The 26,982-nt window shown below is 43.1% G+C and overlaps 1 protein-coding gene and 1 long non-coding RNA gene across 5 annotated transcripts in view; one reads left to right on the top strand and one right to left on the bottom strand.

The window, feature by feature from the left end:
* Positions 1–16,263: 16,263 nt before the first annotated feature.
* Positions 16,264–23,739, bottom strand: LOC148223569 (uncharacterized). Its single transcript, XR_015803777.1, has 2 exons — positions 23,472–23,739; positions 16,264–16,556 (listed from the first exon to the last, which is right to left on the bottom strand). It is a non-coding gene; the product is annotated as an uncharacterized LOC148223569 (long non-coding RNA).
* Positions 23,740–25,013: 1,274 nt separating this feature from the next.
* SOX5 (SRY-box transcription factor 5) overlaps positions 25,014–26,982 on the top strand; it is a 614,147-nt gene continuing 612,178 nt past the window's right edge. The window contains exon 1 of one of the 4 annotated variants that reach the window (XM_088164910.1): positions 25,014–25,202. The gene's annotated coding sequence lies outside the window, so the exon portion shown is untranslated. Of the gene's footprint in view, positions 25,203–25,600; positions 25,618–26,982 lie in introns of those variants that run through there. The other 3 variants (XM_088164917.1, XM_088164914.1, XM_088164912.1) reach the window with 3 other exon arrangements.

The raw sequence follows: 26,982 nt of genomic DNA, 5'->3' as shown, positions 1-26,982 counted from the left end.
AAAGAATAATCTGATTTGTGTATCCAGAGATTTGACTGTGTATCTCTCAAGGGGAAGGTATTGCTCACAGTACAGTGTCTTTGCAGCCAACAACAGAATAGTAATTTAAACTGTAAAAGGAAAAAAAAAAAAAAAAGGAAAGAGTTACATTCATCTTCCATAATGGATTGTTTTAAATCTGAAATCTGCTTTTCTATGAATTTATTTTTCTCCCAGTTCAGAGTTGTATTTTAAAATTTTACTGCTCATTAACAGTAAAGTAGTTTAACTTTTTTTTTCAATTTTATTTTACTGAAGTTGTTTTGGAGAAAAAGATGCAGAGGTAAACAGAGATTCTGCAGACACAAAGAAAGTTTGCATCTGTTCTAGAGTCCCTTGCCTAGGAGATGTAATGGATCCTAAGGCACCGTATCCAGTATTTTAAGGAGTTGGTCACATTATACAGCACATCTGAAAAATGGCTGTGTCATTATTTACATTGTACAGAACAAAGGAGCATTCAGAAAATGTCATGGATGATTAAAGCAGGAAAAAATGAAATCCATTCCCCATACTGACACTTATTTTCCTTGTGTCCTCACACAAGTTTCATCTTGCAGGCTGTTTAAGCACATGCCTTCTGGGTGAGTCACCTCAGCCCAGTGGCAGCTTGAGACTTACTACATATCCAATACGTGTGAGTGTTTGCACAAATGAAGGCCTTCAATTTTACTTGCCTCATTTCCTACATCCTCAACATCAGGAGGATATATTTATTAATTTTGTGGGACTGAGAGGACATATTACTGTTTGAGATGTCAAAGGGAAGGTTTTAGCAAATAAGATAAACAGAGACAGCAAAATGTCAGTACACAAGGTACAAGTGCAGCTGAAATGAAAATCTAAATTTTGAGCTCTGAAACAAAAAAGCACTTTAAATCAGGCTGTCTGCTAGAAGAAAAAGAATATCAGAAGAATAGTAGTTATAAAAGAGCATATTTATATTTATATTTATATTTATATTTATATTTATATTTATATTTATATTTATATTTATATTTATATTTATATTTATATTTATATTTATATTTATATTTATATTTATATTTATATTTATATTTATATCAGCATTTACTTAAAATATAGCCCATCCTCAAACATAGCTATTGATAAAATTAATTACTTAGTGTGACACTTCATTGTGTGTCCCATAGAATTCTTTCTTGATTTGATTCTCAAATTGATTTGTTTGCTAGTTGTAGGACAGCTGCACTAGTCTTATTTGATTTGTTGGTTAGGTGGACACACAGGTAACTCTGACAGATAGATTTTTGTCACATAAAGTAGGTGCAAGCTAAATGAAGCAAAAACAGGTTCACTCCACCTTATTCCATAAAAAAAAATTATAGTCTTCTGAATGTTACCCTGTTGGGAGTTTTTTGGTTTATTATTTCTATGGTGTGACAACTTTACAATCCATATATTTGTAGATTTTCCACAAAAAGGAAACCAAAAATTTCAAGCAATGGAGATAAAACTTACCTATATACCAAAAATCAAAATATCTCTCTGTCTGGGAAAAGAGAGTTTATTTTGTTTTCTTTTCTTCATAGTATTATTTTCCCAGGCTCTGGTGCAAGTCCATGTCAGGAAAACAAAGGCTTGAGCAACTTCCTCTCTTTCCTCAGGCACCGAAACTTCTCCCTGAAAGTGTGGTTCTCTTCCACGTGGTCCCTTTTATTTTTTAATGAAGTAGAATGGAAGTAAAGATTATTTATCTATGATAAATTTCAGTTTATCATAGAATGGTTTGGGTTGGAACTTAAAGATCTTATAGTTCCAACTCCCTGCTGTGGGCAGGGATGCCACCCACTAGATCAGGTTACTCAGGGCCTCATCCAGCCTGGCATTGGACATTTCCACATTCTAACTAATATACTGTGTCAGGATTATTCCCTGGTAATGCACTCTCTGAAGGTCTTTGAGTGCTGCATTAGGATGAACTCCATCCTCTACTTGAAGGTTTTGGGAAGTTTCTTCCTTCCTGGTCCCTCATGACAGTTTTCAAAATAATGGGTTTTGTGTAACCTTTGGCTGGACCATTAAAATGCACCCAAAAATCTTGGACCTTTTGGAAGAAAATTCACTTTATTTATAATTGATTTTTCTTTGCCTTATCAAACCCAAATTGGTACATCATACATGCTTATTGCTCCTAGGCATGCATAAAACCTACAAGAACAAATGAAAAAATGCAGGATCCTTACCATTTTTATATATACTGGCTTGGGGTCTGGCAGTTGCTCATTTGCACAGTTACCTCTCTGAAGGCAGGCAGGTTTTTGAGTGAGATAAAATGAAATACCTGGCAGTTGTACTCCTATATCACACAGTTGCTCCAAATTCTGCTGTTTGGACTTCCTTACGAACAGGCTAATCCTGACAGTATAGCTATGGGTTAAAGGGTAAGTAGGTCAGTTTTGTGGAGGTGGAATCTGTTTTGGGGAAATGGAGAAGTAGAATTAGTCAGGGATGCCTCTTCTTCACCACACAGCTCACAGAGATTAAATGTTCTGTGTTACAGTTATAGATAGGGTGGGATTTGAGACATGTCACAGCACAGAGCCAGGAGCAGCTGCTGTCATTTTTAGTGGCAATTCCAGAGCAAACTAAATTAATAACCTGTAATGGGAAGGGCTTCTTTATGAAATTCATCCTTTTGAAATTATTGGCTGCAAAAATAAGACAGTGGGTGAGATGAATGTAGTATAATGTATATATGAAATACATGAGCAAGATAAAACACATAGATACAACATAGGTAAATAATTTAATATAGATTATATAGTTATATATATAATGGAACATATGAACAAAAATTAAGCTTGGCTTAATGCATGTGGGAAATTGGTGGTAGAGCTGGAAATTGGACAACTTGTGTTAGTCAGAAGATCATTCAGCAAAACTTGAAGGAAGGTTTATTTCTGTATTAACTTTCATTTCTTTCAGGCAGCATTGCCCTTCTAAAGATATCCCTTCAAAAGATGGACCTTTTAAGAATGTCTGCAGATCTGGACTCCCTCAGATTAACTAAGGGCACACATTTCAAAGGGAAGTGGTGTTCATGGGAATTCTCTGCCAGCCACCCAAATCTCACTTGCAGAAGTAAAGGATAAGTAGTAAAGGAGTTTAAATTTCCTCGAGCTGCCTTCTGTTGTGCTTGAGCTTTGATCTGCCAGGATTACCTTGAGAGGTGAGAAAAGTAGTTAATTTTCCTCTTTCACTTGACACTTCCCCTTCCTCTAGGGGCTGCTGAGTTAGTGCCCACTGCCTTTGTGGGTGAGCTGAATGCAGTACCAGAACCTGTGCTTTCTGGGTGCTGACTGACTTCACAGACTGTCAGATGAAGGATTCAAGGATTTTCCTTGCCATACAACTACAACCAGAGACGTGGACTTTCTACTCTGGTCAGCCCATCTTTACTTTTCTTTTCTCAGTAGTCCCACAGGAACTCTCGAGTTCCCGGGGAACATTCTTTACGTAGTTTTACAAGTTATCTTTCTCCAGTTCTAGATTTAAACCTTTCTTTTTGGTGATGGCTACAAAAAGATTTAACTCTGCTTAGGTGACTTCTGTTTTATTTATAAAGTTAAATATGTTCCCTTCTTGTGTTGTTTTACTCCTTCATCTTTTGTCTTTGGAGTTATATTTAGGCTTTTGTTTCATTATTAATTAGACACCATCCTTTTGTTTTGCTCTTATCACACCTCAAACAATAGATTCTCAGCCACAGCCAAGGCTTTTTTTCTTCTTCAGCAATACAAATATTTGGCAACAGAGCACAATGTGTGTTTGTTTTTAAACAACCATCACATGGAAGCTCTCATGTCCTTGCACTGTTGTCAGCTGTTGCAAAGGACAGAATAGCAGATGGCAAAATGGGCTACAAAAAATGACTAAGCATGACTTTAGCTGCACTAGGAGGAAGAGGGATCAGAAATAATGATGTCCTCCACTCCAGGATCCAGCTTTTTGCAAACTTTTGGCACTGCTATCCTGGTTGTGTCTTGGCACTGGATGAGGCTGGTCCTTGTGCTGTGGATTTATTTCCTGGAAGGAGGGAAGCAGTGGTAGAGCATGATGGCCAGGGTGCATGTGCCCTGGCATCTCATTCTTAGAGCTGCCTTGCTCTGTTATAATCGCCAGCTGCAGTGTACTGTGACAGGTACCATGTGCTAGTATTGTACACCACTTACCTTAGCTCATCAAACAGCTCACATGTACCCTGCAGACTCAGACCCACGTGGTGGAAACAATAAAACCTGAGGTACAGTTTTTGTTTCCCCTGTGTTTCTGGAAGCAGAAACTTCTGTGACCAGAAGCAGAAACACTGATGTAAACTGTTTAGCTGTCACAACTATCCTTGAACTGATCGAAGTACTGGTGGTAACCTCCAGGACTTAAAATATATTTTATCTCGGCTGGCAATCTGTGTTCAGTCCGGAGATAATTTTAAATCAGGCATGCAAAAAGCCAAATACAGCTTCTTCACTGGGCCCAGCCAGACCTGCCACCGTGGTCTATGCATGGGGTAAGCTGCTTCTGTCCACTCTGCTCCCAAGACACAAAGGGCAGATAAAAGAGCATCATGGCAATTTCTAGGAAATGCAATGAGTCAGTTCCTGTTAATGATGAGACCCCTGTGAGTCAGATCATTAGCACTGATTTCCATTTCGATTGCTCTTGCTGTTGTTGGGCTTTCTGTTTGTTTTAAGAAAGGGGATATTTTCATTTTACAACTGTTTTCAAAATCCTTTCATAAGGAAATAGGTCTTACTTGGCAATTGTGTTTGCCCATCCTTTCCCAAAAAGGTACTGTTTTCAAAGCTGCTAAGTCCCTGCAATGCTCATGAAAACTGCTGGCTCGATAGAAGAAAAAGCCCCTGTTAGTGCTGTGGTGAGACATGCCACAAAGGCAGCCCACTCTATGAGTCACCAGAGAATCCACACCTCTAGATGGCAGGAAAAGCTTCAGAGTTTGCATGTTATATTAGATCTCAAACAGAGACACATCTATTAGAAACTAAAAATAATAATCACCGTTGCTCCCAAGAAAACTGATTTTTAATTGTATAAAATCCATCCTGTGAAAGAAGTATTTGTATCTGGCTCTGTAGATTCATATGCTCCCCCCTCTTCGTACGCATTAAGATTTAAGGTACTCATCAGTGGGAAATATGTATAACCTCCCACAGGACTGCAGTCTCTCCTTCAGTACTAACATATTAAAACTAGACTTCTTAAACATTCATATTAATTAGTCTGTAAGGAACCATTATCAAAATATGGTGTGAATACATAATTATGAGGGTGTATTGTCTGGCAGAAAAACGAGGGTCTGATTCTGCCTCCTCCCAAGTAAATGGCAGCTTCACCACTTGTTTTTGTATAAGCAATAGTGAGCCCTAAGGCAGCAGAAACGGGAGACAATTTTCCCCTTCCTGCCTCCCTGGAAGCACTGTCTCACCCTTGCTGAGAAAGCACTTCACCCCTCCTGGGAGGGGAGATAGAAAGCAGAGCGTTTGGCGGCTATTATCAATATTCATGCACAGCTGCAATTCACAGGCCTTATTCCCTGCTGAAATGTGCCATTAGCTGCAGTGGGGCTTGACCCAGAGCGGGACAGACCCCTGTTAGTGCCAGTCACGAATTCTTGGCTGTCCTCTAGGTGCATCTACTGTCCTGCCACAGGAGAGGACAGCCTGGTTCTTTTTGTGTCAGTGCTGTTTATCACCTGGTCTTGGTCCTGTGAGAAGGGCCAGCAAACTGCCCTGAATGTGATAAGTCTTCAGGCAATTTCAGAAGTACAACTTCTGCCATTTCAGTGGGTTCATAGACAAACCCTTTGTTTGCCCCCGATAAATGCAGTGCCAGAGCCTGCAGGATATGGCAAGCTATGTGTTAATATTAAAATATCAATCCCATAGCTCATCTCTGATGAGGATCTCATTTGTCTGAGGTTTTTTGTTTGGTCTATTTTGTCCTAAGTAGAAAATAGCATGGTCTAGAAAATGCAGAATGGGACTAGAAAACTGGAAAGAAATCTCAGATCTTGATTTTCTGGCACAGATTTGTTTGCAGCCCTGGGAGAATATGAGGATACTACTTCCCCATCCCCAATTCATGTCTTGTTTGTAATCTGGTGGACGTGCTTTCTCTGCTGTTTCCTATCCCCAAGTTTCCCTTCTTGGCTTAGCCATATGCAAAAGCAGTGGGTTTTTTTTTGCAACCACTAGAACACATCCCCTCCTGATCTAGGATTTCATTCTCTCCTGCAGTTCCCGTCTCTCCCATTCGCTGCAGTCAAGTTGCACTGAATTGGGAAGAGCAAGGGTAGAACACAGGCTTGTTCCCAGCTGCCCCTCACTGGGGCTGGGAGGGGACAATCCTGACAGAGGGTCCTCAAGGTGTCCAACACTGCATGCTCCAGCACCCAACAGCTGCCTTGCTGTTTTAGGAACAACGCTCTGCCAAGTCATCTGCAAAGGATTTCCATTTCACACCCTGTGCTGGTGTAACTGGAAAGGTGTGCTAAAGACACCACCATGAGATTCTTCAGTCACGAGGTTTAAGGACTCTCATTGAAGACAGGCAGACTCAGAGATGGAGATCTCTCGGTGAAGCACATAACCTTCACAGTGGCAGTATGGACCTCCCCTTGGTGTCTTGCTGTAACAAGCCCCTACCCCAAACAACATCAACGACCCTGGTGGTGGTTGGACACTAAAGGTTGGACTGAAATTCCTACTTTATTTTTACCAAGCAACTATTGCATATCAGTAAGAGTGAAGGTCAGTTATTGTTTAGAGAAAACTGGATCTATAACAGGGCAGGCAAGCAGTGATATTTTCTCTATATGCACAATAGAAAATGTCATAACTTCCTTCTAGGTGCATGGTTATTCTCTTTTTTACATCTAATTACTTTTAAAAATCTGGCCTTTGGTCACTGACCACTTGAACTGAATTATTGCTTGTGAGCAAGTGGAGAGGAAGGGAGAACCATATCAAGTTAGCAGCCTTTTAACACCCAAACATCACCCTTTTTTATTAGAATTTCCCCCACTTAAATGTTCTGTTGGCTTTTAGGAGAACAAGAAGTTGAAATACATCAGGAGCTGAGGGAAAAGGTTTTTCTCACCTCTCTCTAAATATGGTATATCCTTGGGATTTCAGAAGTGTCCTGAGATGAACAGTGTCAAAAGCTTTAGTTGGTTGAGATATACTTAGCCAGAAACAAAGCCTTGGATATTTTCACCAACTTTCACCTCTTTCTAAGCAATATTCTTTCTATGAAAATAAACAGCTAACAATCCCGGCAAAGTGAACATTTTCTAATTGGATTTAGTGAAGTCAGGACTGCATATTGATGATATGCTCAATAAACTGCTGTAACCTGGGATCTTTAGCACAGAATTTGATTATAGCAGTGATTGTTTAACTAGAAATGCCATCCAAAATGCAAGTAAAGCATGCAGCTATAGTGACTGTACCTAGCCACTAGAGAGAGACATTATCCCATGTAGTAAAGTGAAATGTTTCACTTGCTGTCACGGTTTAACCCCAGATGGCAACTAAGTTCTACACAGCCACTCACTCACTGTCCTCCGAGGGATGAGGAAGAAAATGGGAAGGGTAAAAGTGAGAAAACTCCTAAGTTTGGATAGAAACAGTTTAACAGGTAAAGCAAAAGCTGTGCACACAAGCAAACCAAAAGAAGGAATTAATTCCCTGCTTTCCATGGACAGGCAGGTGTTCAGCCATCTCCAGGACAGCAGGGCTCCACCACACGTGACAGTGAATTGGGAAGACAAACACATCACTCCAGACATCCCTCTTTTCTCCTCTTTATATGCTTTATATAAAGCATATATAGCTTTATATAAGCTTTATATAAAGTTTTATATGCTGAGCATGATCCATATGGTCTGGGACATCTCTTTGGTCAGTTGGGGTCAGCTGTCCCAGCTGTGTCCCCTCCCAAATCCCTCTGCACCCCCTGCCCCCCCACCGGTGGGGTGGGTGAGGAGCAGAAAAGCCTTGGCTGTGTGTGAGCCCTGCTCAGCAAGAGCTAAAACATTCCTGTGTTACCAACACTGCTTCCAGCACAATTCCAAAACCCAGTCCCACACCAGCCGCTATGAAGAAAATTAACACTACTACAGAACCAATTTTTTAAATAACTCAAACCCAACAAACTTTCAAATGTCCAGGGACCTCACCTCAGAGCAAGGTATCCTGTTCATCTGGAGCAGATCCCTCATCAAACCCTGGAGAGCTGTGGCCCATGACAGCATCGCATGCTGCAGGTACAAGGAGGCCATTCCAAAACATTGTAACTACGATGTGGGGAAAGTGTGAAATTTACATTTATGTATTTTCAGTCACATCTGTGCATGTGCAGTTAGGGAAGTAGTGGGTTAACTACTGTTCTTGGATGGAGCAGGGCAATGCTAATCAAGCCCATGCAGGTAACTTCTTGCAGCCTGACACTTAGGCAGGGAAATAGATTTTTCGGGCTTTACAGAAAGATCAAGAGCCAGATTGTATAGAATTGTTGCAAAACCTTCAGCACCAGCGTGCCTTGTTTGGACCAGGTGTGTTTGAATCCCAGCCGTGAGAGTGCTGGTGCTCTGTGCTGTCAGCAGCGACCTCGGAGGCTGCACCAGAGCCCAAATGGTTAATGTGGGCTGCTCAGCCCTGAGATTAACAGGTGCTCATGTGCTCGGAAAGGAGAACCAGGCAGACTAGAAACTGTCATGAACTGATAGTGGAAACGTCCGTAAAACCAACACTACGTTCAGGCTGATAAATGTGCGCTGCGGACTCGGATAATGCCCGGAGGTCAAAAGCTGCACTTCTATTTGTAAAGCCTGCCAAGGCGTTCAAGCTTCTAAGCACAGGAAGATCTAGTTAAAGTAACAGCGGTGGGAAACGTGGGAAGTCTGATCGTGCTAAAAAGGCATCTGGATACAAAAGCGGCTTGCCCTGTGAATAAGCGGGATAGTGCCTGGCGTGTAAGGGCGCTGGGTATTTAACCCCGGTGATTTTCTGCAGGCAGGTGCCAGCTCGGAGCGCCAGAGGAATTCCTTGAGAGGGGACTAAGCATCTCCTTGCTGTTTTGATCTTTCGCAGAGGACCGAGCAAGGATCTGCTATTAGGATCAAGTGGTCATTTCCTATGTGATTAGTTCTCTTTTAATGCAGGCAAGGAGTAGCATTGTCCTCGTGGGCGCTGTTTAAGTTATTTGGGGAGTCCTGCAGTTCTCCTTTTTGCTGACATGAAAACACTAGTTAACAAGTATTTGATTTATGGCTTCTAATTATTTTATATCGGTTCTCAAACTTTAAGTTAGAACTTACATTAGTATCTTTGTTTGCACCTGCATTTACTCTCGATTTCTCAAAATAGAGTAGAGGATCGCTTGTGAAAATCCCGTTAAATTTCACAGGCTGATTTGAAAATCTCGGTAGTAGCGCTTTAATCCTCTGAAGGTGCGGGTTCAGCTGTATGCAAACATGCAAGGAGAAGTCTCGGTCTGGGTTTCCACTAGGACTTAACTAGGTGCACGTTGAAAGTGAGCATTCAGTTTTTGTCTTGCAAATTAACCAGCACTCGACTGAGGGGAGTCCTCAATCATTATGCAAATAATAAACGGGTAAAATCCCCTTTTCTTTATATATAGCTGCACACCCTTTAGCACATCCTCGGAATTAATCAGTTTTAAGGATTGATTACTGTAAGGCACCACAATCTGCTGGCATTAAAATATTAAAATGAAACCTCCTAAAAACCCCTTTTAAAAAAGCTAACCAAGCCTGGATTGCAGGCAGGGGCATTTCCTGACCAGCTGTTTTGATTCCGAGAAGCTTTTCTAGAATCTGGCATGACACTTTCTAGCATCTTACGATTGTTCAGCACTTAACTTTTACCACATTTTCTGTGTCTGGGAAAATTACCTGTACACATTAGCATTTATATGAAAAAAAGTATATGATTAATACTCCTTTAACACAGAATGGTGATACATGTGCAAGCAACGCTTGAAAAAATCTGTAAATCAATAGAGTTTTGAGGTTATACACCGAGTGAAAAGAAATATGATTATATATATTCAACTACCATCTTGATGGTTGATATTAATCCTCTAAAATGAGAAACATGAGAAAAAGCCATCCTCAGTTTTCAGAAGATAAAGGGGGCAAAAAAGGGTTCAAGACAGATTCACAGAAATAATTTTCTGCTTCTCCTCAATTTTGCAAAAGTGGACAAGGACAGGTGTCTCTGCTCCTCCTATCAGCAGCTGTCCCACTCTAGGGCAACACAGCATATTGCTATTTGCATTTGCAATATGGATCCATCATCCCACTCTGAAATTCAGCAAGTCCAGACTGCTGAGCAAAGGGAATAGGAAGAGCTTCAAGAACTTTATGGATACTTGAGCTTGGCTATGAGGGAGCTTCAGTTTCCTCCTGAAGGACAATTACTTAAGAAGGAAAGTTATTGTCCTGTTACGACAAATTTGTGGCATTCACTGTCAACCACCTAATTCTAACCTCATTGGAGTTGTGCATAGGCACAACATGATTAACCTTACTTTACAAAGAAGACTTCGTTAAAGCTTTTCTTTCACAGTTATCATTCTGCTTAATGAACAAAAAATATTTTCTGCTCTCACCCCAATACTGATGATCTCAGGTCAGTGACCCTTTAGTAGTATGTCTAAAGTTATTGACTCTTTTCATTTAGATATGATGTAGTGATGAAAGAGTGGCTGTCTTTGCAATATAAGAATTCCTGATGAGGACAGGGAGCACACAATAATGCCATTGCTCGGTGTGTCTAGAGCAGTTTTTGTCTGTGTGTAAAGATGGGGATTTTGGGAAGCCAGGTGGCCACTGCTGTGTGCTTACACACTCGTGCTGTGTATACAGACTTAATAACTTTTCTTTGCTGCTGAGTACACATTTCAGCTTTGAGGAACTCATGGTTAAGTATTTTCACTAGTTTGAAAGTGGGGAAAGTGAGATGGGAGAAGGCCATTGGCTGGAATGAGGCCTGAAGTCCTGGCTAGCTCAGGACTGTGAGGCTCAGAGTTCTTTGTTCAGACCATGCAACCTCAGCCCTGCGCAACAATAACAAGTTTCAGTTCATTCCCATTTGTGGAGGAAAATGAGACCATTCAAATAACTCAATAGTTCCTTTCTCTGGAGTGAGAACGTGTCCCATTAAAAGGTGTGTCAGAAGAAATAAAGGTACCCTAAGTTTATATCATTGTCCTTTTTCTCTGTTGATTTCACTGTTTCAGCACCCGTATTCTAAAGGACTTGGAAACTGACGTGGCTGTTTATTGAAAGGAAACTTCTCAGGGTGGCTCAGCTTAATTGTGTTCTCATTGGAGTGAAACAGGATGTTTGGCCCAAACCTTATTTCCTTCATTTCACTCCGTTCTATTCCAAGCACTTTTCCTGCATCCTGAAGTAAAATATCAGTGATGCTGCATTTTTCTGAGCACAGGGCATTTGAAGGGATGTATGATCAAGGAAATTTTAATTTACTGATCTTGGAAGAATTGAGGATGCCCGTGTCTTACCGTGGGCAATTCTTTAGAGCCACTTTTCCACTTTTCCCAGTTTCCACTAGAGGGATTACATGTTCTAGTTCAGAGTGCTGCAACAGCCCAGGAAAAAATGGAGCTGCTTCTTGTCCACCTATATTTTTAACTGCTACAGTTAATTCACAAATACAATAATAAGCTGACAGTACTAGGGCTGGAGGCTTTAATAACCATTACAAAAATCATTAATTACCAGGAAATTAGAGAGGTGTCTGTTAAGTGGTTAAATTTGCAACCTTCTGTCCATAAACAAGAAATCCAAACGCTTGCCTGAATCATAGCTAACTTCCCACACATTGCTTATAAGCTATATCTTGTTTATTTCTGCATATATTACTCTCAGTAAATGATTAGATTTGTCACCCATGACCCAGTATGCTGTTTGCAATTATATCTTTTATTAAATTAATCACTCATATTTACTTTGAGAAATTATGTATGATATCTATCCATGTAAGCATGTGTATGAGTGTATGTGAGCACATGAACTTCCCTGATTGCCTTTCCTTTTGTACAGCAAATAAAAAATAACAGGCATTAAAGCTGGCAGAGTTATACTGACAGGAAAACCAGCTCAGAGGGAGGGGGGAAAATTGCTATATAAAGTTTTTTCTTTTGTATTTTAAGTGTTTCTACTTATGTATTGAATTTTAATGATCTGGACAGTCTAATCTTCACTAGCAGATGTATAAACACTTGTGGCTCTAAGATTTAAGGGTGCTGGTGTGGACTGCACTCAGCTTTGCTTTTTCCACCTCCCACGTCTTATGGATGCGCCTGTGTTGGGGGGATCTGCAGACATATGGGCCCTCACCATATCTTTGGCACTTTGTGTGCAGTAATACTACCCAGATAACTGCTTTGCAGAATCAGATCCTTTGTGAATTACTGGGAGAAAGTAATTCAGGTGGCTTGCCACTTACTGCTGGGGAATATAAAGACTCTCCTTTCTACAATGACAATTGAAGAAGCTCGTTTTCTAGGAAAATTAAACCTTATGGTACGCATCGGTTTGGGCTGCTGTAAAGTTGAGGTTTTCTTTTTTGTTGTTGTTGTTCATTTGCTTTTCTTTCAATAAAAGTATTTCTATTTCTGTTTAGTTTCCATGTAATCTTTTAGATATTTCATCCTATCATATTTCTGTTCTGCCTTGTGCTTTATTTTTCATTGCAATACTTTCTCTATCTTCTCTGAATATAATTTCTTCTGAGCAGAATTCACCCCCAACAGCTTCTGAACTGAATTTACACATCCATTGTATTTGAGTGGGTTCAAAATGAGACAGAAATACTCACTTTTAATCTGTTATATTTCTGAGGTGTTAATTAGTTTGCCACCTCTTGTTTGCCAGTTCAAACTGGCAACCCGAATGCTATGAGAAATTCTTTTAATAATCTTCTAAGAAAATGATATGGAATAATTTACTTCTGCAACAAGTAAATTGCTTCAGGAAGGGGATCACTGAGACCAAGACAGTTGTGATAATGTGGATTTCAAACCACAAACTTCAGCTTGTAAAGAAACCAGAATTAGGACTATTAAAAGCCAAAGTTTTATCAACCCTGTAGATTTCATTACTTTTGTCTGTAAATATGTAGTGTTCTTTATCCACATACAAAGGGTGGGTTGGAGCCTCCAGTAGGTACACACACAAATTCCTTTCTTGACTTTTTGACTCTGTTCCTTTCTTAACTAACAATGAGCTCAGGGACGCTGGGTTTTACATCACCTCCGTGGATGATCTGCTCGGTTCCACCTTGCTGCAAAGCAACAAGGGGGGACGGGAGGGAAGTGATCTTGGGAAGAATCGGCTCCTACCTCCGCAGAGCGAGTACGTGCGTGAACCCGCCCTGACACACGAGTGAACCGTGGGGTTTGAGGTATTGCATTGTTTTGTCTTTTGGGCTGCCTGGAGCCCTTCCAAGAGCAACTAACAAAGGCTTGAAGACAGGATTCAAAGCACCATTAGGGAGGGAAATATCTTTGCTAAAGACTCAAATGGGTTTTTGGTGCGTTGCCAGGTGTGCAGGGGAGGGTGCCCAGAGCTGATGCAGCTGCAGCGAGCCCTGGGCAGGTACCCAGCTGTCCCCACAGATGCCACCCCTTCCCGAGTTCCCGGGTGGAGCCTGAGGAGAGTACTGGCAGAGCAACAGGTTTGGGGAGAGCAAAAGGGACATCCCATCTGGAAAAACGCTTCTGTGTGCATGAGCTGAGGATCTCTCTTAAGCTTTTCCTTGGCTGCCTGCTTGCCTCCCTCCCCTCTGCTCCTGACCAAAAATAGGGCTCGCCACACATTAAAGGACTGTTGGTGCAAACTCCGTGGGTTACAGATAGACAGATAGATGATCTGAGTAGAGATCATTTTCTCTATACAAGCAAAAGAACCTCTGGGGGTGAACTGTCTTGTCTTCAGAAATAAAATCAACATTAGAACTCTGCAACCCATAGTGTTGTATTCAGGTTTGATACTCAATTCAAATATTCACCTGAAATTCTGTAAGATGTTGCTTCATCTTTTGGACTTAGTGAAGGCTGCTATGACAATTTTGGTAATAGGTTTAATTGTAAAATCCCAAACAAAAAACTTAATTTTGGCCCCAAGTCTGCAATAAAAGGATTTGACATATGGCTTCAGTTTATAGCTGGTATCATGTATCCATGTTCTCTGTCAGTGGAAGACACTGTCCCTCCTGTCCAGAAGCCTCCCAATTGCACAAAGCCTGCAGGATGAGTTCTTAGACAAAAGCACATAGGAACTCCAGCAGTCACCCTACCAAGTAGTGCTAACATCAGCCATGGAATTGCATAATTTTGATGCTCTTAAAATGCCCATGGCACCTTCCTATAGAGGGATGTCTGGAAAACACCTCCCCTTTTGCATTAAAAATACCAGTAGCCAGGAACACACCCGAGGAAGGCCAGTTTAGCACCTTTCAGCTGTCTGTTTGTGCAATCCCAGATCCCACCAAACACAGCTGCCAAGATGATAATCACTTTCAGCCAGTGATATTTTTCATGCATGTCACAGTTTGAGCAGGGCATATTTTGTGATCTGCTAACCTTCCTTCCTCTATCTGTCAGAAGTTGGTTATGATCAATTTGCACTGGCACAATTCATCTTCTAAACAGCCAAGGATCTTTAAAATAGTTTCACCTACTCCAGTTCTTGTTTTTAAGAGAAGGGATTTTAAAGCCAGAGTAGTTGTCATACCTCCCTCCAGTTCACACAGGCATCAATGACAGAGATGCAGCTGGAACTGAGCAGGAATCCCGGTAGTTAATTTCTTAGGCTCGGTTTTCTTCTGTATTTACCTTAAGCATTTTGCCTCCTCCCTTTTCTGTCTGACATCCTTTACTAGAAATTTACTAATCTCAGGATTATGCAAGGGAGCATATTTTCAGTCACAGGATGCTCACATGCTTCATGGACCAGGGTGAACTTGAGCTCCATTGCACACTTGTTGCCTGACACACACACACACAGACACAGACACACACAAGCACTGGCTGAGCACAGATTATCAGGAAATTGATTACACCAAGAGGGGTGAAGATGAACTTGTGAATTACAGTAACAAGCAAGATTGCATTTACCACCTGTGTGGAATAAATGTATTTAAAAAGAAAGAAGTCCTTCCTTTTCCATCAAAACCGGCATTCACCTCTGTGCATTGTTCTCTGATGGGCTGTGTCACCACGGAAATAGTACTCCTGCCACTTGTCAGCAAGCTGCTTTTTAGGAAAACAGTGGATGAGGAGGGTAAACAGGTTGTAGGGGAAGGTAACATGAGAGTAGGAGGGTGATTAGTTTTCAATGCCATTCCTACTATTCGGCCACTAAATAGATTGTAACTGTGAAGAAAGAGAGCTGAAATAGGTAAAGATAGCTTTTCCAGCTCTGGAGTGCTTCAGGAGATGCTAGATGTTCCTGAGTAAAAATGTCCTTCCCTGCTATTAAAAAAAGACTAATATTTAATTATTCTGAAAGCCTTGAAAAGTCCCAAAAGTCTGGGAGCAGCCTACATACTGTAAGTAGTGTTAAAACTCACTATTTGATGACTGATGCTGTTCCGGGCTCCTTTGTTTCTTCCTTGGTGCCTCTTCCTCTTGTCCCATGCTTGTCGTTGACTTCCCCCTTATCCTTCAGTGCCTGCTTCCCTATGGGTACTAGTTATGTCACAGTCACTTTTCTTTTTGAAAACCACCTTACTCAAAAAGGAAATTTATTAATCAATTGCATGAAGGCCTTCACCGTGAAAGTATCAATTTGAATCTATGAAAGAGAAAAGATAATTCCAGATATAAACAGCCGGTGTCTGGGTGAGAAGGACTTCAAGAATATTATAGTTGGAGAGTCTTTGCTGTGAACTCTTGGATTTGCTCTTTGTCTGCAAGCCTGGCTTCTAATCCCTGCCCTGGGTTTACAAATACCAGCCTTGCTTCTGGCTTGGAGGATGAATACAAATTGGTTTTATTGCAGATTTCTTTCTGAATAAATGTCCATACTAGAGACCTTTTGTTTTCCCCAAACTTTTTGTTTTGAAGTCAGTTAAAAGACAAAATAAAAAACGCTCCCCACCACACACACACTAATTCAGAGACTTCTAATTGGTCTGACAGGTTCTTTGTGAGGTTTTTTTTATTATTATTATTTGTCTAATAGATAATTTTCTGCAGGTCCCAGCGTGCTGCTTGACTTCTTGTTTCTATTTTGATTTCATCCTTGTGGCCTGACATGTTCTCTTCTGGCTGCCTTTCCTGCTTTCCCTCTTCTGCACAGGACTGTGAACCTGGTGCCAGCAGGAGGCTAAACCTCAAGTTTCCATGCTCAGGGACTTGCCTCATATTCCAGCACAACCTGGGACTGTCTGGTGCTCAGCCATAGGCTGTGGGCTCTTCACCTTCAGCAGAAGGTCACAACAGGTGTTTCAGTTACATGGTCAGAAAGGAAAATCAGCCCATTTAAACCACTCCAACTGAAAAGCTGTTTTTTACTAGTGAAACTTCAACTTTATCAATAACAGCTCTTCACATAAATATTTGCAGAAACAGATCATTGGTTTACTCATCTCTTACTTTATTTTGTCTGAAGAGAAGCACTTCTATCAAAATAGAAAAAAAAAAAAGCATGAAAAAATATTTTCCTGAATGACCTTAATTTTCTGGCAAGACTTGCAGTCAAGTCATGTTTCAGAATGACTAAGAGTGAATGGATGGTGGGACACCTGCTCTCCTTGAAAGCTTTTATGTTCTGCTATGTGAACTGGAGAAGCTGGATCACCAGTCACATGGCATATGTTTTAAAATATTATTGAAATGAAACTCTTTTAAAAATAATATGTGAGCGTGAAACATAAGTGTTTGGGTTTTAGCTGGGTGTTTTATTTGATTTTGAGGGTTTTTTTTTGGTTTTTTTTGTGTGAGTGTAGGCACATACATTTTCTTTGTGGGTTTTGTTGGGGTTTTTGGTGGCTGAAACTGAGCTCCAGAGAAGCAATTTAGGGGCACATATAAGTGCTATTGACTTTCAGTCAGCAGGTATGTAATTACTTTTGAATAGTTTTGAATATGTGGCAACTAGGATCAAAGTATCTAACGTGTGCTAAGTTTTGCTCATCTACTTTGGATTTTTTTGGATGCTGAAATCAGCATGTTGAAGTATTTTAGGAATATTTGTGCCTATGACTTGATGTGCTGAGATTTGATTCTCACTGACTTCATCATATGAAACCTCTGAAAGGTTTACACAGGTTTGTGTGTTAATATATTTGTGCTACTTCATATTGCTGATATCTGGAAATTCCTAATACTGCATATAATTATCGTTCATGTAAGATTAAGTCACATTTCTGACTTAAAAGAATCAATTACATGAAGCTGCAAAGTTCCACAAATTCGCTCTGCAGTGTAAAACGCCCTGATGCAAATCATGGAATACTTATTATGTGTTTCTTATATTGCAGACTATTTTCTTATACCAGATAAGCACATGAAAACAGTGAGAAAGTAATGTTTCTTGTGTTGTTTAGTTTTCTCTCATGCTATTATTTATAATTTCTAATGCCATGTCTTACATCCTGTTTCACAACAAGAGTCAGATACTCTTGTTTAACTGTTAAGGAAGTCTGAACAGTTTGATCCCAAATAAGGGCAGTTCTGACTAGATGCACTAAGAAAATAAAAGGCAAAACCCACTCTCCTCTCCTGGATGCAACCTGACTGCCAGAGTTGCTCCCACAGCACTACAGAGATAGCTAGGTTCATTTTGGAGCATCCAGCTGTGAGGTGACACACTTAATGCACCAGTGATCTGATCCAGTATAGAAAATCTTTGGGGCCTGATTCTCTGTGCCTCTCACCTTGTGCAGTCATTTGTAGTGAACAGCCTGAATGCCCACACACTGGAAAAGCAGAATATAAAATATTTTGCACTGCTTATCCTTCACTGCATACCTGTAGCCACGTGAGCAGGTGCATGAGGTAAAACAGGCCTTGAGTTCTTATGAAAATTTTATTTATATGCCATTGGTTTGGTTTTTTTTTTTTTTCTTTAAAGGTAAAATATAAAGCTATTTCAGCCTTCTAGACAGTGATCTTATGAGCTTGTGAACATTCCTATAGGATACATCCAGAGCAACAGAATATGCCCACCCAGAAATATGTGCAGGTCTAATAGTCAACACAGACCAGAGCAAGTGTTAAACCTGAGTCCTTCCTTAGAAATTCAGATGTTGCCAGTTAAAAGGGTTGTTTTCCTAACCCAGCAATCATTTCACAAAAGGAGCTCCGATGCCAATTTTAAATCAATGATTGCCCTGTTACAAACACAAATGACATCTCATTGCAGTGCAACCTCCTCTCCTTCTTGTTTTTATGATAGTAATTTGAGGATATTAGGAGCTGTGTTACTCCACAAAAGATGGTAGTGCAAGCAAACAGCTTTGCATGAGAAATGCTGCAGCAAAAATTGTATATGCTCTCTGATTTTTCAAACAATGATCACAAATTCAGAGAATAAACTTTGTAGTAAGAAAGAATGTTTTTTGGTTGGAAATTTGGCCATTTTTTACTTAATTCTGTTTGGTTTTATTATGTTTGTTTGCTGTTTTTGAGGGTACTATTTATTGCATACATGCTGGAGAATAATCCTACAGCAATGTGATAAATTTTAAACAAGGTCACACCATTTTATTCCACATTTATTTTTATATTAATTACTGCACCTAAATATATGCTAAAAAAGCAACTCTATCTTGTAGCACAAAGGTTGATTATATTGAAAATTAGAGGCTTTTGGCAACGGCGGGAAAATGAGTCATTTTTTCTGTCCTTTTACGGCAATTTTATTTTCTTTTGTTTTCATTTAAGGAGCACTGTAGAGATAATAATCTTAATAAAACAGTATATACAAATCCCTGTTCCTGTGCTACTGATAAGACACTAAAATTCAGTCCTGCTAAAACTTACTCACAGGAACTGGCCTCTATTTTCAGAAGTTGCAGATTATTTTGATTACCTCCCTTTTTCCGTCAATCACCAGTTTTAGAAAACATGGCTAGATGTAAAAAATGACAGACACCTGCTTTTGGAAAGGTCTATGCCACAATTTTTGTCAGCTTGTAGAGTGCCCAAAACTCTTGGAAATCACTCTGAAAACTTTGTTGCAGCCTTGGTTTGAGTTGAAGGGCACACTGTGAGCCACACGGACATGCCTGGATTACTCGATGGTCTGCAAGTTCCACGCCTGCACTGTCCTAATGGTCTGCCCTCATTAATTAATTAGTCCTGAGTGATCCTCACCGAGCCATGCAAGACACGCTCCTGGTGGTGTCCACTTGTAGGCAAGCATCACCACATGGTTTCTCATCCTGCAAGGGCTTCCTCCACCTCCAGTGGAGCCTCCATGGAAAACACTCTTAATTAACCCAGTGGCAGGGTAAACAGCCAAGAGGGAAAGGGCACAGCCAGAATATATGCATGAGACCTCCAGCTGTGAGCCTGGGCAAGTTCTCACTTCTGGCAGGCACAAAAGTGAAGTTAAGGTTTGGTTCTTAATCCTCTCCTGTATCACGATGGATAAACTGTGATTTTGGGATGCTGCTTCTTGGTTGGGAATTCTGGTATCAAGAAAGGCATGTTCTTCTATTAGGGCAGAGTTGGAGAGGCTTAAATGTTTTGACGGCCTTTGTAGCACCATAGAATCAAAGGTGGGCTAAAAAGTTGGATTTGGAAATGGAATATATGAGAATAGACATATTTATTAATCTGTTAGAATTTATGGAAATCTTTTGATTGTGTTCATTGTGGACTAAGGCTGAAATTAAAAAATAAATCTGGTTGCAACTGGATTTGTGCTAAGGAAAGGAGCAAACCTAAATTAAGTGTTGTGGGGTTTAGATCCTCCTCCTTTTTCTTGGGGAAGGGTTGAGGGGTGGGCTTCAGATATGAGCTCATTGTAAAAGAGAGATTAGGGAAAATCTGCCCTAAATTGTAATCCCTGAACCGGCCCACTTAACTGTTTGACATGTGAAAATATTGTGTTAATGAAGTTCCAGCCTGCTTCTTAAATCCATCCTTGTGACTGTCTTTATTCATCTGCATGTCCTGATAGATTATGATTATTTTTATATATATGAGTAATCTCATTGAAATCTATGGGTTACTACTGGTAGCATGATAGATGATTATGGCTCGTGCCTTTAATCCATTATTGAAGCTGAAAGCTGTTTACAGATTCTTGTAATACTTAATTTTTGCTCAGCATGGACAACTCAAAGCAAGTATCTTAACTTTTTTAGCTGGTTTCCTTTTCTCTTTATCATTCCATGTGCCTGCAGAAGTTTAAATTACAGAACGCCACACTGACATTTAATTTAATCAACATTTCCTGTTTCTTTTAGATTTTGTATGCACCTTCTACTAAAAATAAATATATTCCTTATTTAGTTAATAGGACCTAAATGTGGGATCCAAATTGCCAGTTGCTCTGCTGAAACACAATTCTATCATTTAATTTCAGGAATCAGCTAACAAGAAACTGGAGAGAGTGCCCTATTCAGGGACGCAATGGCAGCATGTTTTATGTTCCCTAGGAACATAAACTAGGGAGTTTAGGAAGTTTTTTTTAATGTCTTTTTGAAATATTATAGATGGGATTCTCTATTGCCTCTGGGAGAACACAGACAAGACCTGCATAGAACCACATTGCTTTAATTTAAGCAACAGAGGCTTTTCCTACTAGCAGGAATCAGTGCAAGCATCACCCTGATTTTATTATGGAGGAGCAGATAAGCCAGCCTAAATGTAAAAGATGAGAGCAGTGCTTGGACTGATTAGGACCACATAAGGATGGTCTTGTGCTGATGCTCTCTGATACAAAAACAGATGTTTGTAAGTTCCTAAGTGGTTTCTTCATTTTGATATGGCTTTAAGATTATCTCAGTACCTCAATAATTGGATTACTCTGGCACAAAGATAATGTTGTTTTATAGGACTCAGGCTTTGTTGTTCAATGCTGTCATTTATACCTCTGAGAGGTAGCAACAAACCATTTCCATGTGAGAAAGGTGGCATTTTACTGAAGCTCTTGTGAAAATGAGTGTGCCAAGACTCAGTGGAATAGAAAACTGGAGCTATGAATTTTCTAGGAGGATGAAGCAAGAAGCAGCTTGTGAAGAGTAGTAGTGAAGGGAAAAAGTCAGGGAAAACTAAAGACAGATTATCTCTGTGTGAGCAGAGAGATCTATCTGTAAATTTTTTTCCTTAGAATCATACATAAAACTTTAACTTGCAGGCTCAGAGGTGCGTGGGGCAAACCAACACAGACCTGTGAATAAAACACCTTCACAAACTGATTTTTAGGTGCACACTGATCACAGTAAAGATGCGTGATACCTTTCATTTCAACACAGTCGTGTTCCATGAACACTAGAACTAGAACAGGCCATGCTTCCCTGTTGCTGGGAGAGTTAGAGCCTTGCAAATTTCAAATGTAAAATAGCTAGCAATTTTTATACAGTAGCCTACCTTTCACTGGGTAAGTTGCACTGAAAATTTTCTTTTGTGCTTTATTTAGTTATTCAGGGTGGAAAAGTGGCTTGAAGCTGTGCTCCCAGCTGTGTCCAGCCTGTGTGTGCTAACATTCAACATCCTGTGCACTCAAATATGCAGGGCTAAATAAGGAGATCTCTTTAGGTTCTACTAAAAAGCATTTGGTTGACTGAAAATGTTGAAATGAGTCAATGCAGAAATGGCAACATCCTTCCTTTAAATAATTTTAAAAAACCAAAAACCCCAGAATTAATACTTTGCAATAAATAGTAAAACTTAAATGATTATTGGCATTCACAATTGTTTTTAAAAGTATTTGGAAATAGGATGCTAGAGTCTCTGAGGAATGACATATCCTCATTATTCAAGACAAACTCAAATGCAGCTACTAGCAGTCCGACAGGGCTTTTTTCCTTTCTTTCTTTTTTTTTTTTGTAATTCTCTTTTCCACTGAACACCTTAATCCTATTGTAGAACTAGAAAAATACAGCTCCTGTGGAGAGCATAATACAATCTCTCACCATTGTGCTTTTGATCTTAAATAAAATGCACCCGCATTTGGCTTTTTCTCTTTGCACCAGATTAGTTTTGGACCCAGCCACCCTTATTCCTTTCTTGTGTTGAACTGCAAGGAACTTTATAATGATTGTAAGGAGGAGTTGGCAGAAAGCAAGTAGTAAAGGGGGAGGGCAGTACTTATGCAAAGAAAGAAAGGTGTGGGTAGGGTATGAATAGAAAAGAGTTCTGAAAGATGTGGGGAGGGCACACAAAGCCTGCCAGCCTGACCCATGGAAGTCTGGCTGTAGGTGTCCAGGTTTGAGATGACCTGAGATAGAGCAAAGCTTCATGCTGGAACTATTTCATTGCCCATGGAGTACTGAGGGCCAGCAACCATCAGAAGAAGGATTTGTATGAGCAGGTGGGGGCTGAGGATGTGTAACTTTGACAGCCAGTTCCAGAGCTTGTGCACAGTTTGGTGACTGGGACAGTGCAGGATGAAACACCATCACTTTGCATGCGACCACCTTTCTCAAAAATCTGAATTTAATTCAGAAGAGGCAAATTTGAGGCTGGCTTAGTGTTTGGGTTTTGTGGATGCAATCAGGCCATGGCCCACTCCCTGTCTGTCCTGCTTGGCTCACTGCAGGTCCTGAAAGCCTCCCTGGCACCCTAAGTCTGCGCTGTGCCAGAAATGCTGCTGCAGAGCTCAGAACTCTCCCAGCCTGGCCTTTTCTCTGGTATGAGGAGTTATGGGGCTGGCTGGGAGAGCTGATGCTTGCACCCATACAGAGCTGGCCAAGCTCCCATCTGCCCTGCTCCCATCCCACCCATAGGACTCCCGTGGGAGTTCCTGCCACAGAGGTAGGGAGGAAGCCAAGAAAGAAACATTCCTCCAGCTCTTTTCTTTTTTTTCTCCTTTTCCCATCAGAGTTACCACCCTCTCTAACCACTCCTACGGAGAGGTCTCACTGAATCAGCAGTTGTGAATATTTTCTGTGCTGTTAATGGTTTGCATCTTTTTGCATTAAAGGGTAAAATCACTTAGGGACACACACACTGAAAAGATCATATACAGTAATATATCCAAGCACGGGGAAAAAAAAAAAGCTTGTAATGTTCATGAATTCCAGATGATGACTTTTTAAATCCCCAAGAAGGCAATGAAATTGTTTGATTGTTCTTGTTAATTATTGGACTTGTCCCAGTATCAAATATTTGTAGAAGATAAGACTTCCCTCGTGGAGATGAATAATAACCGAACTTACTCTTCTCTGAGCAATTTGGCTCAGGGTGCAGATTTCTGCGTTTCCCACTCTCAGGCTCGAACCCCGTCCAGCCGGCTTCGGCGCTTCGGCAAAGCACGTGTACAAACTGCTCCATTAAAAATAAAAGACCCCGTAAGTAAACAAGAGAGAGAGAGCGAGCGAGAGGCAGACCTGGTACTTGGAGAGCGTGACTTTATTAGCGGCGGGGTACCCGCCACCCTTCCCAGAGCCGGGCTGCGGCCGCCGTCCCCCCGCAGCACCGGGACGGGCTCCGAGCAGCTGCGCTGGGTACGGACAGCACCAGCGGCTGGTGCCGAGAGCAGAACACAACTGGCCACAGCCGCCGGCGCTACCCCCAGCCACACGCGGAGCCCCGGCAGCGGCCGGCCGGTCCCCGCGGGCTGGCGGGGACAGCCCGGGACACGGCTGCGCTGCCCCGAGCAGCGGCGGGGGTTGCTGGAGCAGAGCCGGAGGAGAAGGAGGAAGCCGCGGGGTCCGGGGCAGAGGCGGAGTGCAGAGAGGAGCGCTCCCTCCCCGCCTGGCTGGCGGAGCGGTGACACGGCGGGGGCTGCCCCGGCCCCTCCGCCGCGGGCACGGGTTCCAGCAGCGCGGAGAGCCGCAGTCCTGCCGGGCCCTGCAGGCCGCTGAGGTAACCAACCCCCGGGGCTGCGGGGTGACAGCGGTGGGCTGTGAACACACCCGCCTCATCTTCGGCCCCTGCGGGAGAGCGCGGAGGGGAAGGGCGCGGCGGGACCCCAAACTTCTCTCTCGGGTTCCTGCGACAGGCTGGGGGTTCTGGGAATGAAGGGGGAGCTGAAGAGAGGGGATGCAGCGGGCATCCACGGGCGGCTGGGCACGTGCGCGATCGCACCGCTGTGACAGGGTCCGCCGGTGCGGGAGGTGCCAGCGGACACGCACACGCCCACGGACAGGCAACTCTCGGCGTGTTTACTCTTAGCAAAAGGGCGGGAGGGGGAACTGCTCCTCGGGAAAGGACTCGAGAGTGGTGCCGTCCGGGACCCGCGACAGCCCCGCTTGGTGAAGAAGTTCCCGGGCGGAGCAGGGGGGAAGGCGGGAAGGGCTGGGTGCCGCCGCCGCTTTGAACCGCTGGCTGTACCGGCGGACAGCCGCCGCCCCCGTTCCCTCCGCGGACAGTGAAGATGAGGATGGAGGTGGCGGCGGTGGCTGTTCGCGGGGGCGGGCGCGTCACTTACCGGTGGCCGCCGCGCAGGGCCGCCCCGGTGCGCGGCGGGGCGGGCGGCGGGGAGGAGGTCGGGGACGGTCTGAGGCACTCGCGCCGCGCCGGGGGGGACTCCCAGCGCAGCCCTCTCCCCGCTGTCACCATATCGCCTTCCTCCTCCGCCGCCTCCTCCTCCTCCTCCTCCTGCCTGCCGGGGTGCCGGCGGCGGCCAGGCGCGGCGCGGCGAGCCTCTCCTCCCCCATTGTTCCCGGTCTCCCTCTCCTTTTTTTTTTTTTTTTTTTCCCCTTTTGTTATTTGCACTCGCATTGTGTTGTTTGTCTCTGAAGCCGCCTCATGACCAGCCAAGGGATTTCACCTCGTCCTTGAGAGACAGAGAGCGAGAAGGGGGAAGGGGTGGGAAGAAGGGGGGAGAGAAAGGAAGAGCTCACCAAACACCCATCTCCCGGTCCCTCCCCGCACCTCTGGCTCTCCCCACCCCGCCACTGTCTCACTTAGCACCCCGAGCTCGGAGGAGACATGACAGACAGCGGGTAGGTGCGCGACTGCCGCCGTTTTAACTTTGTTCCTCGCCGCGGCCGCTCCCCGGGGGCGTTCGGCTCTCGGGGCCCCGCGGGGCTCCGGGGGCGGGCGGGGTGGGCGCCGCCGGCGGGCGGGGGAGGCGGCGCGGCCGGCTGTCAGCCCAGCTCGGCCGGCTTCCTCCCGGCCGCTCGCACACCTCCCGAAGTTTGGCACAACTTGTCACGCCCCCCCTTTCCTCCTCCTCCTCCTCCTCCTCCTCCTGCTCCTGCTCCTGCTGCTGCCGCCGGGGCTGGGGGCGGGCTGGGGCGGTCCGGCCGCCGTGCCCGCGCGTGTGTGGCGGGGCAGCGGCTGCTCCGCGCCCTGCCCGGGCATGGCTCAGCCCTCGGGATCCCGGCGGAGCCGGCGGACAGGAAGCTTTAAATTATTGTAATTGCCTCTCCCTCCGTGCGTGAGTGCCGAGCGGCGGCGGCCGCCGCGCCGCTGCCGGGGAGCGCGCAGGGGCGAGAGGGGGGTACGGCGGGCACCGCACCGGCACCGGGGTGGGGGGCACCGGCATGAGCATCTTTACGTATTTCTGCGAGGCACCTTCCTCGCTTCTGCCCGAGCAGGAGGGTGGTTCTTTGGAAGGGTGCTGAAGGCTCTCGGTTTGCTCGTTTCGGCTCTTTTCCCTTCAAAGAGAAAACGGGTCAGGGGGAAAAGCGACTTCCCCGTCACGATACGGAGCGCGGTCACGCTCGTCCCCGCGGGTCCCCAGGCACTGGCGTTGAGAACGAGCGCTGCCTTGTCTGGAAAGTTAGGGGACTTTATTCCAGCCCGGCTGCGATCCTAGAATGACCGGAGCCGCTCGCCGGGAGGAACGTGATCGGCTTTTCCCAGGGGATGGCATGCTGCCTCAGCCCTGTAGTTTGGTCAAGGGTAGAACCAATAGCGAGCTGTGGGATTTTGGGTAATAAGTGTGGGAATCTGCAAGAGGACTAGGTCTAAGAGTGATTTGTTTTCTTTCTGCTCTTGAATAATGGCCTCGAGCTTTTTTGCTTTTTTTTTTTTTTTTAAACAAAACAGGCCAACGAAATAGGCACGTGGGAGATTTGTAGGCGTTCAACATCGCAATCATCATCATCAACAACAGCAATACAATAGGGACGTCCAGGAGGATGGTGTCTGATGAGAACCGTGTTCTCTGAGAGGCTGGTATCACATGCTGGTAGCTTTTGCTATCATTGCTAACACTGACCTCTTCTAAAGGAAAAGCCAGCAATATCCTAAAATTGGAGAGAAAATGTTTTTTGGTTGATTTTTTAAATTTATAATAGAGCTGCATTTCACTCCAGCTCTGTCAAAGAGTGAAATACTAACTTTAGTTCAGATTAGGAATGGAAGTTTGATTCCAGCTGTAGAACTGTAGGATAATGTGTCCTGACTTTCATCCTTCCAGTTTAAATCCAGCTAGCTATGTGCAGCCTTGCTGAAGTGAGCCACTCAGATTAAAAAGCGACTTCTTATGAAAAGCTGGTAAAGATTTTCATCAAAGTATTTTATCACCTGAAACTTACCTGAAAACATCTACTTGTATCTGCTGCTCTTAATCCTTCCCAGACCTGGAAGATACATTATTGCCTCAGAAATTAATTCTTTGTCCTGCAAGCTGTACCATTTACAGCTATCAGACTGGAACTGCAAAGGGAGATATTTTAAATTTAGCTATAATATCTGTCCAGGTTAGAGCCAGCTTTGTTTTACAAGGCTTCTGCAGCTGAAGAGGGAGAGGCTGGCACGGTTGTGTTGCATCTT

Source organism: Sturnus vulgaris, chromosome 5 (assembly GCF_052056855.1).
Source record: "Sturnus vulgaris isolate bStuVul1 chromosome 5, bStuVul1.hap1, whole genome shotgun sequence".
In the NCBI taxonomy this organism is placed as follows: domain Eukaryota; kingdom Metazoa; phylum Chordata; class Aves; order Passeriformes; family Sturnidae; genus Sturnus; species Sturnus vulgaris.
The sequence above is the reverse complement of the archived record's forward strand: the minus strand, read 5'-3'. Positions and strand labels throughout refer to the sequence as shown.